A 14,785-nucleotide genomic window follows, 5' to 3' on the forward strand; every position below is an offset into this window, starting at 1 on the left:
ATTTGCACTCAAAGTATTTGAGCTTTTTTTCCTTCTAAACTTATTAATAATAATAAATTATTTTTAAAAGATTGACTTATTTGAGATAGAGAGATTGTGTACACTCAAGCCAGGGTAGAGGCTGAGGGAGAGACACTCAAGCAGATTCCCTGCTGAGCTCAGAGGCTGGACTAGAGGCTCTATCCCAGGACCCTGAGATCATGATCTGAGCTGAAATCAAGCCTCAGATGCTTAACAAACTGAACCATCCTAAATTACTGGATTATTTAACCTGTTTTATAAATTAGTAGAATCCTTTTTTTCCTACTTTTTAGCAAATGGATCTTGTTTCTGAGTTTATTTGGTTAAGGTGTGGGCTAAGGAGGAAGAAGGAAAAGAAAAGTTTGCACAGGAAAGAGTTACTGAATAATTTTGTGATATGCTTAAATCTTATGTTCCTTGTGTTTGGGAGAGGAAAGTGATTTCAAAGTAATTAGTTTTAATTTCTGTATTTAAGCATAGATAATAACTAAACAAGACCTTTTGCATACATAGAGAGAGATTTACTGTCAATTCATGCAGATTGTGTAACAAATAACTCTTTCTTGGCAAAGTTATTTGATTCTGAAATAAAACAGATGATCACAAATTTTCCATTCCTTGGAAATACCTAAAAACAATTGTAGGGGAGGAAAGTTGCTTCAGTTGTGAAACTGAAGAATTGGTCCATTCCCACTGTGACCTCTATTTCCAATTCGAAGGCTTATACATCCTAGCATAAGAATAATAATAATTTTTTGAAATCCTACTATGTTAGAATCATGGCCCTTCCTTCTGTATCAGGTGATACTAACCACTATCCTGAAAAAACTGACAAAAGCCCATAGTGGCTTAAATATTATATCAGTGTCCTAGTGCTGCTATATCAAAGTGCTACAAACTAAGAAACATCAGAAATGTATTTCCTCACAGTTCTGGAATCTGGAATTTCAGAATCAAGGTATTAGGAGGACAATTCTATTTCCAAAGTTCCTAGGAGAGGATCCTTCCTTTCTTCCAGCTTCTGATAGTGCCATGTATTACAGGTATTCCTTAGTTTGTGGCAGCATTACTCTTGTCCCTGCCTCTGTACTCACATGACCAATTTCCATCTGGGTTTGTCTGTCTCTGTCTTCATATGATGTCCTTTTTTGTGTGCCTGTCTCTTTGCCCCAAATCCCCAATTCTTATAAGGATACCAGTCATAGTGGATTAAGGACCTACCATACTCAAGTATAATCTCATCTTAACTAATGACATCTGTAATAACTCTATTTCCAAATAGGTCACATTCTGGGTTACTGAGGGTTAGAATGTCAACATATGGGGGGGGGGGGGCTAAAATTGAACTCATAGCAAATAGTAAAAAGTTGATTTCTTGCAAAGTTAATGTGCTGAATAGGTAAAGGGTTTAGAAGAATAATTCTATATGCAGTCATTCAAGATCCAGCTTGATAAAAAGCTCTATCATCTTCAAAATATGGTTTCCAGCATGATCCTAGAAGTTATGGCCATGTCAGATATCAGCAATAAAGGACATAAAGGACAAGAGTGAAAGGTATTTATAGGCCAGATGAGGAAATGGCACCTTTAACTCCTGCTTATATTCCAAGGACTAGCATGATGAAGAAGCCTGGCAAATGTGGTCTAGCTATATGTACAGGAGGAAAGGAAGAGTATGGATATTTCTGAGCAAAAAGGAATTTCTGCCATTCCTCTATACAGTAGCACCCTAAGCATTTAATGAGACTGGGTATGTTTTCCTATGTGATTAAAGTTACCATACCTTCTGGTTCTTATAGGACTACCTTAGTTTATGCCTGTCTCAGAAAAAAATGTTAATTTCATTTCCTCTCCCTCTCAAAAATGAACTGATTTTTAAAAAAGATTTATTTATTTATTTATGATAGACATAAAGAAGAGAGAGAGAGGCAGAGACACAGGAAGAGGGAGAAGCAGGCTCTATGCCGGGAGCCCGACGTGGGACTCGATCCTGAGACTCCAGGATCGCGCCCTGGGCCAAAGGCAGGCGCTAAACCGCTGAGCCACCCAGGGATCCCCAATAATAATTTATAATAATAATTTATATGGTCATTCTATCAATGAAAATAAAATCCAAAGGATAAGGGACAGTAAAGGGGAGAATCCCCAATACATACCTTTTGGTAAAAGAATATATCAATTTGCCGTGCTCCTCAAGGAAAAACATTTCATTTAATATGTTTCCAAGTCTACCAAAATGATTCTTGACAAGATTCTGGATCATACATCTTTAACATCCTATAAACCAGAATGATTGTAAAGGTATTTAAGACATTTTAATAAAGTTTAAGTGTATTCCTGTCTAGAAAATATGCCCTTAAAAATGTTATTTCTGACTTACATGAGAAAAATAGATTTGGACGCACCTATATGATAGTCTTATCTGCACTTAAAATAAATATATTTTGGGCACATTCCAAATGAAAGTTTTTGCTGAGTGATCATTGTAATGAATATATAATCCAGGAAAGAGTTGCCTAACACAGAGCTGGTACCAGGTCCCTGAACTATTGTAATTCTGCTTATCTGAGTTGAATATAACTTTACTTTGCTTGTAAAAGCACATTAAAATATTCTTAAGATTGTCCTTGAGATTTCTTCACTCTTCTTGGAATTCCTCATCGTAATGAAATGTTCCATTCACTGTGTGTACTAGACTTAAGAAACAAAGTACCCTCTCATTTTTTAAATTAGTCAAAATATAAAGAGAACTCAAACTCAAAAGAACTCATTTATCTTTTGCTACACTTCTATGGAGTGTTTCCACAGCTCCTCTGCCAATCCTTTGGTATAAAAGAATTCACAAATCCTCAAATTTGAACTTTAATTCACTTGTAGATAATTCAGAGAAGCCTGCTAAAATCCCTATAATGGGTAATAAGATTTAACTTAGCTTTTATAAAAGAATCAGTTAAAGTAATCAACTCTATATATACATTCGTGCCTTTTATAAGTAGTAATTCATAAAAGAATTCAAGTCTATATGTGAAAAAGCATGATTGAGAACATGTTTCCCATTAAACATTTTATGAAGGTCAATGCATTTTTTTTTAAATCACAATCTGCTTTCTCAGGAGTTACATGTAAAGTTTTATAGTCATTGCACATTCCTGCCAATATCTGTCAACTCACAATGAAATACAGCTGAAAAGGCTTTGGACTATTCACTGGCCACAAACAGAAATTTTCTGAACATCCTTCTGAGACTTATATAAGTCTCCTGTGGTACTATGCTGGAAGAAAAATCTTACTCCAATCTCACTATTACCTGAAAATTCAAAATAGTTTGACTATCCTTGATAGCTAGCTATAAAAATGGAGACAGTATTTTGCATAGTAATAATAATACTGTCAGTGGTTTCAAATGTAACACACTCAAAAATAACTCTTCAATTACAATCATAAATATATTATCCACTTAAAATCCTATAAATTTGGATCATAAAAGTATGCTCAATACACATGCCACACTTTTTCCTTTAGAAAGCACTTAGACAATTCTTGATTAAAAAATGAGGAAAGAAACAAGGAAAGGGAGAGAGAAAACATGACTAATTGAGGGTAACACTAGGTTTTATACTTTTGCTTTTAGCTCTGTGCAAAAAGCTAGAATATTACACCAGAAAAAGTGAATTTATATCAATAATTTGGCTGACATATGCCTTATATCTACTGTAACAGCAATTAACATTTCTTCCAGTGACATAATTTTCAAGAGTTTTTGAGTCATTGAGATGGATAATTAGTACTTGATATTAATAGAGATATTTATAGTCTAGATATTAATAATTACAGCATTAACTTATTTAATAATCACTTCATTCTGCACAAGTCTTCAGATTTTCTGAGCCCATACTTTGGAAGAATATTTTAGAAAATAAATTTCTCTTTTTTAGTAGCTTAAGTTAACTCTCGCTGAGGTGCAATTTTTTTTCTAAGGATGTAAATAGAATCAATTAAAATGTGCATAATGAGTAATGTGTATGATTTGAGTTTCAATAAAGCATGAAAATAAAGCAATATTGGACACTTGTTTGATAAATGTCTCATAAACAAATTTTAGACATCTTATATTTTTAAAAAGAAAACACATTATTAAGTGAAGAATTTTTTTAAAAGTCTGTTTGCAAGACTTTAAGGAAGAAAAAGTATCACCTTCTAAACTTTCTTTTCAGATTCTCTGAGTATGAATCACTGTTGAATTTTGGACACCAAGATCTCATGAGCAAAATTGGTTATAAATTTTATCTTGTTTTTGTTGTATTTCAATTGTGCTCCAGAAAATATTTTCAATCTTCTCTCCACATATTCCTGTCTAAATCCACCATCCCTTATATATATATTCTGCCTAATAAAAACAAAATCATAAATATAGATGCCAAATAATGACATTCATATTTTTTTATTTCAATTTTATTTTATGTTACTCATTTATTTTATTTTATTTAACTTTTGACCTGCTTTATTTTTAACGACTCCGCCCTAATCAGTACTAAAATTGTGTTATGTTCCCCGATTGGGAAGCTGTTTGGTATTATTGACACAGTTAATATTTTTAAGCATCATTATTTTTTTTAAGATTTTATTTATTTATTCATGACAGTCACAGAGAGAAAGAGAGAGAGAGAGAGGCAGAGACAAAGGCAGAGGGAGAAGCAGGCTCCATGCAGATAGCCCCATGCAGGACTCCAGGATCACGCCCTGGGCGGAAGGCAGGAGCAAAACCACTGAGCCACCCAGGGATCCCCTTAAGCATCATTATTGTCCAAACACTGTGCTGGGTGCAGAAATGTGTGGAGGAAAGATCCTGGGCTTTCTCAGTCAGATATACTTGGATTTCATAGTTAGCTCCTTTGTTTGCTTAATTTGTGTGTGCTCTGAGTAAATCCCTAAAATTTCCCAGACTGTTTTCTCTGAACCCAAATTTCCTTATCTTTGTTATATTTAAATTTTCATATAGATTGAATACCTGAAAATAAATGAAGCATCATACTTGAAATGTTGTAAAGAAAGTTAACACTTGGGACGCCTGGGCAGCTCAGAGGTTTAGCGCTTGCCTTTGGCCCAGGGTGTGATCCCGGGGTCCCGGGATCAAGTCCCACATCAGGCTCCCTACATGGTGCCTGCTTCTCCCTCTGCTTGTGTCTCTGCCTCTCTCTGTCTCTGTGTGTGTGTCTCATGAATAAATAAATACTTTTTTAAAAGAAAGTAAGCATTCAAGTATTAGTCCCATCCATTCTTGCTTTCTGCTCTTGTGCATTTCATTCGCTTCTTTTCTTTTTTTTTTTTTTTTTAAATTTTTATTTATTTATGATAGTCACAGAGAGAGAGAGAGAGAGGCAGAGACACAGGCAGAGGGAGAAGCAGGCTCCATGCACCGGGAGCCCGATGTGGGACTCGATCCAGGGTCTCCAGGATCGCGCCCTGGGCCAAAGGCAGGCGCCAAACCGCTGCGCCACCCAGGGATCCCTTCTTTTCTTTTTATGATTACATTGCAGAGGTTTATAGATTTTATCCCTATTTACTCATTCTATTTTTATAAGAACTCGAGAGGAACCAGAGGATGTTCATTCTATTTCAAGGACTTTACTATCAAAGAAATGTCTACGTTTTCTCCTGAATTGCTACTACTGTGCTTCTGTGGTTTACATTCATTGTATTTTATCTTTTTTTTTTTTTTAATTTTGTGCTGTCCCGATTCCATTTGCTGCTTTGTAGTAGAAATTTTGCTCATACTGCTTTTAGTCTGTGCTCTGGATTATTGTGAATCGGGCTTTTTTTTTTTTTTTTTTTTTTTTCAGTGCTCAGCCTCTACTTATTCATATGTTTCGGGTCATCTAATGTTTTAAAGGAAAATGTGGCTTCTCCTCCTATAGTTGCTCTTGTGTTCTACTTGTTTTCTTGACCACACAAGACTGTTTTGACATCTTCCTAGTCATTTTTGTGGTATTCAAGTACTAGTTTCTTTTTAGAACATTTTTTCATGGAATAACATAGTAAACATTTGGGAGCATTGTACAATGTTCTTATAGTACATACATATGATGTGTACTATATCTAAGACCATATTGGTATTCATTTTCACTGTCATAAACAACTGAAGCTAAATTTTGTACATATTTAAGAACATTGCTTGTCAGTTGAAAAAGTTCTCTTTTATTAAGAATTTCCATGTTCTGTTTCTCCATTTTTTCTTGTGCCAGTTTTTTTTTTGTGCCAGTTTTATATAATTTAATTATCATGTGTATGTGTGTGGTGTATCACAATAAACAAACAAAAAGCCTACACATATTTTCTAGATGTATGAGTACGTTACTGACCTTTCCATGCCTCAGACTTTTCATCTAGAAAGGGGCTTCTAAAAAGTACATAACTCAAAGGATCATTAAGCAAAGCACATACAGTGGTATGTCAGTAATTGTTATCTAGGTCGTTGATATCTCCTTAATATTTTTAGGAAAGCATTGGCTATTTATATTGTCTATTGAATTGTCCATTTGGATTAATTAAATATTTTTATTTCAAAAGGTGGAAACCCAACTCTCATGATCTCCATCCCAAACCTCCTGGAAAACGGGATCTGTAGCATCTTTAGTAAGATGTTGATGTATTATGTTCAGATGAGAAAGATCATAAATCAACCTAGTAGCTGTTATTGTAGCCATATTCTATTGGCTTTTAAAATTCATATATGTAATTTATATGTATAATATTTGAATAATATATTATTTTCAGCTTTTTTACTTTTCCTTGAGTTTACACTGTGCCTTTTTTCTAATCTAATGATCTGAATGCTCAGCTAATTTATTTTAGTTATTTCAACATTATAAGTATTTAAAGTTACAATTTTTGTTTTTCTGAATATGGGTATTTGGACAACTCATACATGTAGACATGAAGAGTTCTCAAAAGCATTATTACATAAATAAAATGAAATTGAAGATTCAAGTGTCTTTTCAAAGAAAGGTAGTTTGAAGTACAGCTTTTTAAAATTCTTAAGGCATTTAAAAATAATTACTTATTTCAAATTTTATTAGATTTCTGTCAGAGATTTTGTCTATAGTATCAATTTCTGAAAATGTACTGAGATATTGTAGCATGATCAGTTGGTTTCCAATGTTCCATCTACAAATATCTTTCAAAATTTGTTATTTTACATTTTTAATTTAAAAATTTTAATAAACTTCCTTATCCTTGTATCTTTTTCCTTCAAAGAAAATGTCAACATTTTTAACATGATAAAATCTGCCTTAAATGGCCATTCACTAAGCTACACAGAAAATGGCCATTATAAGTTGTATTGCTTCCATTTCATGACTAAACCTACAAGTCTTTTGTAATTGTATATAAAGTAATAATAATAAATGGCTATAAGGTTTGAGCCATAAAATTTGTCACTTTTTTAATCCTCATACATATTTCTCTTAACAACAGATTGAAGTCCATATTATCATATAGTCATCATTTCACAACTGCAATAATCACAACCCAAAGAAATTAAGTAACTAATAAGTAGCAGATCGTTTATTGGAAACAGGTCTGACAATAAATTCCATAATCCTATTACTAATAAAAATATGATTTAACTTCAACAAATAGGATATAACCATAATAAAGTGGTAAAACTCAGTATTATGAGTAATAATGTGTACTACTTCCATAATTTTAACCAGGATATTTATATTCATCCCCAGTCTAACAATACAGCTTGTGGCTCAGAAAACAAAAACGAAAAACATGTAGTAGCTAATTCTATAGTCTGCCTTTTCCAAAAATGAAACTAGAAAGTTTAAAATAGATAAATTTGCCCAAAGAAAAATACTGTTGATATCTTGGTCTAAATGAGTATTTTTTTTTAACCATAAGTTTTTTGTTACTACAAAGTCTAAAATTACAAATCCTGGGGTGAAGAATTCAGTCTTTTTCTTAATTTTAACAATTCCTCAAGAATACCACTGTTTTCATCAAAGAGTAGTTCTCCAGTTTGGTGGTCTTTGAAAAATCACTGTAAATTATTCAATATTATCTGATTTAATATTTCAGTGGTTTTGTGATTTAATATTTTGAGCAGTTAAAAATTATGGATAGGGGCAGCCCAGGTGGCTCAGCGGTTTAGCGCCGCCTTCAGCCCAGGGCCTGATCCTGGAGACCCAGGATTGAGTCCCACGTCGGGTTCCCTGCATAGAGCCTGCTTCTGCCCCTCTCTCTGTCTCTCATGAATAAATAAATAAATAGTCTTTTTAAAAATTATGGATAGCAATCAACTAATAAACAAAGTGCTTTTAGACAGATATTGACATTCTAAAGCTGGGTGTCCAGTTATAAAGTTTGTCTAGTTCACTCTTTATGTACTACTCCGTGTTTTTTGTTTATGTCTCTATTTTTTTCTCTTTCACTCTCATTCTTCCTTGTCTTTTACCTCTTTTTCTCCTTCTATTCTTCCTTAATTGGAATTCTAAGGAAATGAAGTATATAGTTACAGTTTGATGTCATTACTGAGTATAAAGTGTTATGTCTTCTATTATTTATTTTTAAAAATAAGTAAGTGGAAGTTGATATTTCTCTTTACAAAAGGAATTCAAAACAGGAGATATCAATAGATGGCAATTTCTGCAAAACACTGGTCTGGTTTTCTGCAACTCTAAGTCTAGCCCTCACCTCTATCAATGGATAAGGCACTAATATTCATTTTCTTACACCCCCTTTTTGTATTTTAAGCCTATTTTTAAAAGATTTTATTTACTTATGTATTCATGAGAGACACACAGAGAGAGAGAGAGAGAGAGAGAGAGAGAGGCAGAGACATAGGCAGAGGGAGAAGCAGGCTCCATGCCTGATGTAGGACTCCATCCTGGGACTCCAGGACCATGCCCTGGGCCTAAGGCAGGCACTAAACCGCTGAGCCACCCAGGGATCCCCTAAGCCTATTTTGATGAGAATTCATTCAATCTTGACTAAATATTAGCAAAGAATTTTTGTGCTCTTCAGAATTCTTCCAACTGTTTCTCCTGTGCTGTTCATAAAAAAACACATAGTTTCACCATTGTAGCCATCAAATTCTTTTCCATTATATGTATAATTTCCAGCTTGACATAGGTAACTGCTGAAAAGAAGCACAGCATACAAAATTTCTTTATAAAAGGCTTCAATTTGTGATAAAATTGCTTCCCTGTTTCAAGAATTTTATGATTCCAGGTTTGTTTCTCTTCTTTTCCTGTATCAGTGAAAAGTATCTTTCCTTGTAAAAATTGTTTACAGTTAGGCTCAGGAGACGCTGTAATAATTTTAATGCTAGAGATATTGCCTGTAGACATTGTTACACAAGTAACAAAGTACAAGGTGAGCTTCCATTATTATGTGGAAAATATTTCTTTTTATTCTCCCTTATCTTTTTTTTCCCTCAAATGCACTACAAATTTCCTGTATATCACATCATGATAGAGCAGATTTTTTGATGTAGTTGACAGAATGAAAATAAAAATCTTTTAGGTCTAAAGATAGATTTTGCCTAAATTTAAGTAAGATAATTCTCCATTAGATAATACTTTAGATAAATTAAAATATTTTAATACATATACTTCCATTTTATTTTGTCACTGTAACTGCAGTGGTCACTTCAGACATCATAATAAAATATTAAAATTACAGAACTTTTGAATCATTTTCTTATATACTGTTAAGAGTATATCTTTATTGTAATGCTATTTTTACACCCAGAAATTCTGCCTTTTATTTTATTTTTTAAAAAAGATTTTATTTATTTATTCATGAAAGACAAAGAGAGAGAGGCAGAGACACAGGCAGAGGGAGAAGCAGGCTCCTTGTAGGGAGCCGGATGTGAGACTCGATTCTGGGACTCCAGGATCACGCCCCAGGCTGAAGGCAGGCGCTAAACCCCTGAGCCACCCAGGGATCCCCTGCCTTTTATTTTTTTAAGACTTTATTTATTTATTTGAGAGAGAGAGAGAGCATGAGCAGAGTGAGGGGCAGCAGGAGAGGAAAGCAGACTCCCCACTGAGTGAGAGCTGGACACAGGGCTAGATTTTGGACCCTGAAATCATGACTTAAGCCAAAGTCACATGCTTCATTGACTGAACCATTCAGGTGCTCTAGAAATTCTGCCTTTTAGAAATGATTTTATATTTATAACCAAAGCTTAATCCAGGCATAATATTGAAACCTGTATAAATGCTATTAAAGTTTAAAAATTAATTGAATAACTTTATTAGATATATCACTAAAATTTCAAGATAAAAATATATATATAGTGATTTTTTAAGTTACTTATTTCTAGTTTTTTCGATGGAATTGTTTTTATTGGCTCATCTGTCAAATTATTCAGTAGAATAGAATGGAAAAAATATGTATATGACATATATTACATAAAGATGTGGACCTCATTTTTCTTTCTGCAATACAGATTTTTCTGGATGTGCTACTGCGTAGGTAAGTTTCAGACTAAGTATAATTATTGCTAACTACTTGTAACTTTATTCTTTTCTGCTAAATGAATTATAACATATGACTGAGATTACACAGACCCACTTGAGTTGTCCTAACATATCATATAAATCTTTTGGGGGCACTCAATTACTTATTCTAAAGTTCTTTTAGAACTAAATCCCTTCCCTACAATCAACTGAACACGTATATTGTACACTACCTGAAAATACCCTACAAAATTGAACAAATTGGAGCTATTTGTGGTTTTGTTTGCTGATATTCAAATCGGTAGTGGTAGGTGTCTTTCAGAAATTCAATGAAGTGGCAGTGTACCATGGCAGAAATAGATTGCTCATTTGCTTGATGGATGGGCATAGAAAAGCAAGCAGTGTATGGAAGATTTCCCCAAAGGTCGCTGCTTCTTATGGCTATGGGCTGTGAATGGTGGAATCATTTTCTCTGGCTGTTAAGTGACTTGGCTGCTAAATTGGAAGCAATAATACCTAATGCTGGGTAAGAGATCCAGAGATGCCATGCATACTCTGCTTCTGCTCTCTTTTTTTTTAATTTTTTTTTTTTATTTATGATAGTCACAGAGAGAGAGAGAGAGAGAGAGAGAGGCAGAGACACAGGCAGAGGGAGAAGCAGGCTCCATGCAGGGAGCCCGACGTGGGATTCGATCCCGGGTCTCCAGGATCGCGCCCCCGGCCAAAGGCAGGTGCTAAACCGCTGCGCCACCCAGGGATCCCTGCTTCTGCTCTCTTAACCAAGAAAGAACCCCCCTGCACCAAATTTACATTTCTGTAATTTACAGTTCTATAATGACAATGATGGCAGAGATTGTCTTCTCAAAAATGAAAAGTTTTCTATTAAATATCTAATAATAAATACCTCCATATCATAATTATAGTTTGATGTTTTCCTACTTAGGTTAACTTTGTGCTGAAAGCTTTCAATTCATCTTTCTATGAAAGTACTGGCACAGGTGTGTAATGATTCTCAGTTTCTGACCTTAAGCAGTCAGTTGTTCTTCATGAAGACAAATTAATGTACTAGTCATAAGTAGTGATATCATTTGGCTTAGGTGTGTTTGCTTGGAATATATATACTCCAATTTAGATTCAAACGAACTGATTATAATATAGATCTGCTTTATCAGATTATAGTTACTCAGGAACTATGGCACTGTATCCTTTAAACTGCACAAATGGAATTATCAGACTATCATTCCCTCTGTCTCTTTTAAATTTGAAACACTAGAAAGATAAACTATGTTTCTCTTATCCAATTCTAAACAACATTTGATTTGGCAGTCAGATCTCTTGAGATGAAAGGCTTCAAAAATTTATTAATTATACAAATAATTGATAGTATTTTCTATTTCTATTATGTTAATTTTCTCCAAAACATCTAAAATTCATAACCTTCCCTTTTTCTGCTGAGTTAGTCAATACATTTCTGCCACCTATTACATAACCTTTCCTTTTTCTGCTGATGAGTTATACATTTCTACCACCACCCTCTAAAAATGAATCATTTGCCCTGAAGCAATTTGTGAACACCTCATGATACCATATGTTATATTCAATAGATGGTCCCTGGATTTCCTAGTACTCAAATTATGCATATGCATACATTTTAGGCACTAAAGTACTGATAATGTACAGGTATAATTTTAGTTAGTTAGATCTTATACATGACAACTCTGTGTATTTGAGAGTAGAAAACACACTGATAGTTAACTTTATTTACATTTTTTTATTCTAATCCGTCTACTAATAGAAGCCAGTAATACTTCACCTATATGTATCAATAAGAGATGATAATACTAGATTTTATACTTTATTAAATAATAAACTATTTAAGAAAATGTGTCCTATAAAAAGAGAAAAACACTGTTCTTTTCTTTAAAAGTATACTTTGTGAGGAGATGGAACCAAGATCTTTTTTGAACACCTATAAATTTTAAGAGAAAATGTACTGGGCATAGTAAAATTAATGCTGTTTACTGTAAGGTAGTGTGTGTGTGTGCATGTGTGTGTGTCTGTGTCTGTGTGTCTATGTGTGTGTGTGTGCCTGACTCACTGAAAAATTACCCAGGTGCAAACCTATTATTATCTAGATATTTAATAGTTATATTTAAAATCTACCTGTTGAAATATAAAGGGACATATTTTTATATACTGTTTTACTGCAAACTATCTTGTAGAACTTCAACTTACAAAACCATAATATGTGAAACAAGTGTAGTCTATCCTGACAGGTAAAATTATATAAAGAGTGAATAATTCAAATCAAATTAAGGTAATCTTTAATTTTACCTTAATTCTTGAATGACAAGGAAAGTGCCTTCAATATCTTTGGAATGTCTTCCATTCCTAAACTATTTATGATGATGATGGTGTATTATACATAATAAGCACTAATACATATTCCGGAACAGATTACATTTAGGAGAAAATTATGTGTTTTTTCCTCATAATAGACTATGAAATAATAAAACTACATAGAAAGGTTAGAACAATTAGCTGAATATGCCATAAAAGCAAACACTCTTTGAACAAGAGGTTTTGGGTAGTGTTTATACCATTGGTATACATGTTTCATACAGGAAATGGGATCACAGATTTCTGCTCCAATTCATTTTCTCAAAACGGGAAGTAAGACCATATCCTTTTGGCCTGAGTCAGATCCATTATTTACTAGCTATTGTCCCAAATATACATTATATATATTATCTACTTTTTGGTCTTGGTGAACTACTGTATAGCATGAAGACAAGCACTGATTAATTATTTTAAGAAGCGTTTCTCAAAAATCTTCCCAATTTCACCTATGTAAAATTCCTATTACATAACTGTAAAATGAGCACTGTCCACCTGTGCTATTTTTCAAATGCATGCAGAATGACAGGGAATGAATTAGATGAAATGTTTCTGAATCATTTGGCTACTTCAGAACTCAGGTCTATGAGTGATAGAAGGCCAATTCCAATTAGTATCTAAAGCAGACTTTTCCTGATTTTTTTCAGCTGACTTATCCATAAAGGAGAGTAGTAAAAGGGAAATAATGGACCAGATTTTCACCATTGAAAGAGAGAAAGAGAGTGCCTTGTATCTGGGCCAAGCTTTTACTTTGAGACTGTTGGTAACTTGCCACTCCATAAGGTGGGAAAAGTAATCTCTGCCAAGAAATGGTCAAAGCATTATGTTACAAACCTCTCACTGGAAAGAGCTAGAATCAATGAGAGATTGGTCCTGAGGCTAAGGATTACTCTCATCCTTCATATTCATACAACTCAACTGTGCAAAACCCTTCTTTTTTAGCTCTGTATGGCATTAAACATAGATCTTGAAAACTTTAATCTTTAGGCATGATAGGAAGGGCAGTCAAATAAACATTCAGCCCAACTAAAGTATTTGACAGAGTCAGAGACTTCATAGTCAGCAGGCAAGTTGCTCTGCCAAAAATCAAATGAATCAAAGAACTTGCCAAGGAACCAGCTAATGGGAAGGGAGTGTGCAGGCAGCCATCACAGAGCCCAAGTCTGCTCCTAGAAAATCTGTTCAAAAGCTTGGCATCTGAGGATTAGCCTGGCAGCTGCCAAGTGTTTGGCCACAGCTGTTAGTTTGGGGGGATAAGCTGAAGAACACAAAAGTGAAAGGGAAAAGTGGTCAAAAACACAGCAATGCCAAATAGGTCTTTTGAGTGTAAAGTGGTTCGTTTTCTTGCTGTTGTAATATTCAACCACTTTTGAGTGTCAGTTAGGCTTTTCTGAATTGTTATGATGTACCATAGGAAAACGGTAAGCCGATACATATAACTGAAGTGAATTCTGCAATGCTCCTTGAAAATATAATTCTTGATGTTTTGGAAAATCCGAAAAATACGTACCAGGCAAAGATAGTTTGAGTATCCTCTTTCTAGTCTTCCCTCCACAGCTGACTTAATGCCAATCTATAGCAATCTGGGGACCCCCTCACGTGTGCTGCTTACATTTTTCCTCCTAAATTAAGCGCCAAAAGATAAACTTTTTCTTATGTCATTCATTTCCTCAATACTAGTTTTTAATAAACTTCATTCTCACACATTGATTTCTTGCTCCAAAATTGTTGCAAAAGTAAAGTACAATGTCATTAATTTTAAGAGGCTTATATTTGCAAAGGAATATGCTATGTCTAGGTCAGGTAACACCCTTGAGTTTGGGAGGTAAACAGAACAAAGTATGGAATTATTAAAAGTAAAAAGTCAAAAAAAATTTTTTAAGTAAAAAAAGGTAAAA

At 34.0% G+C, this 14,785-nt stretch overlaps 1 long non-coding RNA gene across 1 annotated transcript; it reads left to right on the top strand.

Annotated features, from left to right (window-relative positions):
- Positions 1-1,004: 1,004 nt before the first annotated feature.
- Positions 1,005-2,192, top strand: LOC144304353 (uncharacterized). The gene is made up of 2 exons (XR_013371253.1): positions 1,005-1,064; positions 1,929-2,192. It is a non-coding gene; the product is annotated as an uncharacterized LOC144304353 (long non-coding RNA).
- Positions 2,193-14,785: the final 12,593 nt, after the last annotated feature.

Source organism: Canis aureus, chromosome 33, assembly GCF_053574225.1.
Source record: "Canis aureus isolate CA01 chromosome 33, VMU_Caureus_v.1.0, whole genome shotgun sequence".
NCBI classification, from domain to species: domain Eukaryota; kingdom Metazoa; phylum Chordata; class Mammalia; order Carnivora; family Canidae; genus Canis; species Canis aureus.